A 4,730-nucleotide genomic window follows, 5' to 3' on the forward strand; every position below is an offset into this window, starting at 1 on the left:
GAGTTGACATTTACTTACATAGTATGGTGCCACCTGGTGTTCAAGGTTTATAGCACTGCGCATCCACCTAATGATCTGAGTGCTGGTGTACACACATGCTCATTCACTCTCCCCACAACCAGGACTCTGCATAGTGATCCTCTGTTCACTGCAGAGCTGTCAATAGAAATAGCTTTGTGCTCTGCTTGTCAGGGAAGGAGCAAAGCCACTTCAGTCGCATGGCAGCATAGCTGAGAAGACTCCTTCTCAGCTTGTTAGGACTGTAAAGGTCTGCATCCTGACAGTATATATGAACGCTGCACATGCCCACTCAATTTTTATTGTTTTATTTCATTATATTTTCATTGGTTTCTAAGGGAGTGGACACTGCGGAAGTCACACAGTATATATATTCACTACTCTGGATCCCATGTTACCTGTTAAGGTATTGCAGCCTTCTTCTTCCATTCACTTCATTTGGAGAAAAGGCTCATCAAAACAGATGATCGGCGGGGTACCAGTGGTCGGACCCAGACTCATCAGCTATTGATGGCCTATCCTGAGGATAGGCCATACATTTTTTTACTGGCTGTAAAGCCCCTTTAATAAGATCACCTTTCCAAGCTAAACAAGCCCAATTTTTCTAGACTCATTTTAATAAAGACCTCCTATCTTAACTGGATTTCATATTCAAGATGTGGTCTTAATAGGGGGCAATATTACATTTAGATCACACATTTTTATCTCTCTCTCTCTCTTTTTACAAACCTATTTGCTTTTGCAGCTGCTGCTTGACATTGAGTACTTCCATTTAGTTTACTTGTAACCAGTATACCCAGGTCATTGTGTTTTAAACTGACAAATGACCTGACAAATTTGTTGAACACAAATAATATGTTTTTTTCAACACTGAGAAATCAACCAGAGAATATTTGGGGACAGCACAGAGGAAAAATATCTTTCTTCCTTTCTACAGTATTGTGTTTCTATACCGGTCCCTGCCAGGATTACTGGAAAGGATCAAGAGCTGCAGTCCCCATGATATCTGTAGCCCGCTCACTTAACCCTGATTGGCGGGAACAGCCGCCATTTATAACCACCCAGTGTGAGGCACGCAGCAAAATATAATAGCAAATAGCCGTTTCTTCTGGCACCATACCACGAAAGACAAAGTGAACCACCAGGATTGCCAACTGTGTTACTCCAGGAAAGAGAAGGAAGTTAAACAAATATAAATATAATGCACTTAAAGCAACAGTGGCATTTTCACTGAGGGGCTTCTCCCCACTCTTACAGTGGTATTGAGCTTATACACTGCAGCCAATTTGAACAAGCAGAGTTGCAGTGTTAAGTATGGTGGATGGACAAAGCCTCAGTCTCTAATGAAACAGATACTGAGACTTCTAGGCTTTTTTTTAGTTAAGCTGTGCTCTAGTGAAGCTTTGCTAAATGCCAACACTGAAGAAAAATGCATCAAAACCTGAAAAACGCACGATTTAGGTGCGGTCTTTACCTGCAAATTTCCTGCGTTTTGCTGCGGGTTTGGTGCGTATTTTCCACAGCAAAATACGCAACGTGTGCATGTAACCTAAAGGTGTTGGCCACTTTCTAATGTAATTTCTAAAACGCCGACACTTGACCGCGTGACCACCTCCCCGGCTACCTGCTCTTCTGTGTTGGGGCTGATCCGTGACTGAACATGTTCAGCGCATGTGCAGATACAGGCAGCAAAATATTCTGTATCTGCACATGCGCTAAAAGCATTCAGTGCCGGAACAGTACAGCAGGCATTTGGGGAGGTGGTCACGTGGCCAAATCACCTGACCGCCGCCATATTAAAAGCTATCCTGTGTTTACTAATCCATTTCAGGGGGAACAGGGGGTCCTGAAATAAAGTGCAGAGGTAAGTAATGGGGGTATTACAGTTGTCTATGGCAGAACACAGCAACTTAGGATGTCTTAAAAATGTCAATAGAAAGCGGCCAATCCATTTAATAGTCAATAAAAAAATATTTGTGTGATTATTTCTCACCTTATTCTGTAAATAATAAAATCCCTAAATTATTTTTTGTCTTGAAAAGTCAGAATGCCCTAACCAGTAAAGGGTGTTGTAAAAATCTATTACATTAGTTAAGTGGTTGTCACCCATAGATAACCTCTGTCCATATGTCCTGCAGGGGAAATGTCTGTCTTCTCTCTGCAAAATCAGCTCCAATATGACTTGATAGGTGTTTTCATGATGTCATAGGTTTAAATAAAGGGCCAGTACAGGGATTTTGCACGTGCGACTCCTTTAAAGAAAGCATCCAGCTATGGCGTCACATTTTGGGTGTGATGATGTCACTCCCCCTATGACTTCTGTGATGAGACAACCCCTTTAAGGTATACATAAATGTTCGTTGTATTGTACATGTACTTTATTAATACTGTCCCTTTAAATTGCACTTACAGAAGCAGCCACAAGATGGCAGTATAGTAGTAGTTTTTTTTTTTTAAAACTGTGTTGCTGCTTATGGCCATGGCTGTAACATCTGTGTACCTGGGGAGTCACAAATTCTGAAAGTGCTAATTATATAGTTTGTATATAGCTTGACAAGAAGCAGAGTTTATCATGGAAAACAAAGTATAACACTATGAATCCATCAGTTTATTATTACTAAAGATGAGCGAAATTAGTTTGAATTGGCCCCAAAATTCGATTTAAATCTACAAAAATTTACCACGAATCGCAAGTGCCCTGATTGCCCGGTCTGACTCTGATGTCTTCTAGGACTCTATCCAAGTTGGATACAGTCCTAGAAACCATCAGAGAGTCAAGCAGGGCTATAGGGTCATTCCAACCCTAAAATAAAAAAATACTATACTCACTGCCCATGTCTTCCGTAGCGATGCGTCCCTGTGAATATGGTATTTTTGCAGATTCATGCACCACGACCCCAAAAGTTTTAGAAATCGGTGAATCCGGAACGTTTGTGATATTTGGACCGAATTCGATTACTGCCAAATCTGTTCGCTCATCTCTATTTATTACAAGTCACAACATAAATACAGGAAGATATATGTAATGACGGGCTAGGGCGGAAGACAGGTGAGCCCTAATCTACCCGCCACTCAGTCCCTGCCTACTTGCAATGGCCCGTCCTAGGCGACGGCGTACAACTGGGCGACGGTCCCTACTCTCACTATGTGCACGACAGACAGACAGACAAGGGTACAAAGAAGCTAAGGGAAAAGGGGCAGATGCCCACGGCAACACCGTGAGCCACAAGAGTAGTGAACGAGCCGAGTCAAACCAGAAGTCTACGAGGTACCAAACGCAGAGCAAGAGCGTAGTCAGTAAAGCCATGGTCAAAATGAAGCAGAGGACAAATAGTACAAGCAGCAGCAGCAGAGCCAGGAAACAAACAGAATCACAGGCAAAGGAGAAGCAGGAAATGAAGGTATAAATAGACAGAGGGCGGGAGCTAGCTCCGTCTGGCCAGGCTGTGATAGGCTCTCCCACTCCTCAGCCTCCCAGCCTGAGTGGTAGAAGAAGGAGTCACTCTATCAGACTTAGGAGCAGGTGCAGACTGACTAACCACGGGCGTCGACACAGAAGCTGTGTCTGGCAGATCCTTTACAATATATAGATATGAGATACACTTTCCAAAAGTACAGTACAGTATGTGGACACCTGACCATTACAAACCCTGAAAAGCAGACTGCAGTGCCTTGATCGAGCTTGAGTTATAGCTGTTGGACAGACCATTATTGCTCCTCCACTAAATATTACAGTAGGCACTATGTATTTCGGTAGGTAGTTTTCTCCTGACATCTGCCAAACCCTGATTCCTCCATCCGACTGCCAGATAGTGAGACATAATCCATCACTCCAGAGTGGAGTGGCAATGTGCTTTACAGAACTCCAACAGCCGCTTGGCATTGTGCATGGTGATCTTAGGCTTTTGTGCAGATGCTCTGAATGCGCAGTTCTTGTGCTGATGTCACTTTCAGAGGCAGTTTGGAGCTCTGTAATGAGTGATATAAGAGAGGATTGGCGCTTTTTACATGTCGGAACTCGGTGGCCCCGCTCGGTGAGTTTGTGGAGTCTACTGCTTCATGCCTGAGCTGTTTTTATTCCTAGATGCTTCCACTTGACAATAATAGTACTTACAGGTGACCAGGGCAGATCTAGCAGATCAGAAATGTCACAAGCTAACTTGTGAAAAAGGTGACATCATATGACTTTGCCACGTATAAATTCAGAACAAGCCATGTTACTAGCAATGTTTGTCTATGATTACATGGCTGTGTACTTAATTTTATGCACCTGTTTGCAATTGCTGTAGCTGAAACGCCCAAACTCAATAATTAGGGCACATACTTTTGTCCATGTATTTCATATATATATATACACACAGATTTTGATCTGATCAATGTTTTATGCACACAGACGTGTCCACCCTTACCTTTGCTTGAATTCGGCTAAGGACTTAAATTTCTCATGAAACTAATTCAATACGATAATGCGACATGCTAGCAAAAGTCTTGACAGGCTGCAATCCACAATACAACCACTAGGCCCCACATACACACATATATATATATATATATATATATATATATATATATATATATATATATGTATATATATATATATAGCACAGACATCTTGTGACAGAGCATCCCCAGGGCCGGCCTTAGGATTGATGGCACTCCCTGCCAAATGATCTTTCGGCACTCCGACCCATCAGAAAAAAAAAAGGCCCATT

Source organism: Rhinoderma darwinii, chromosome 12 (genome assembly GCF_050947455.1).
Source record: "Rhinoderma darwinii isolate aRhiDar2 chromosome 12, aRhiDar2.hap1, whole genome shotgun sequence".
NCBI lineage: Eukaryota > Metazoa > Chordata > Amphibia > Anura > Rhinodermatidae > Rhinoderma > Rhinoderma darwinii.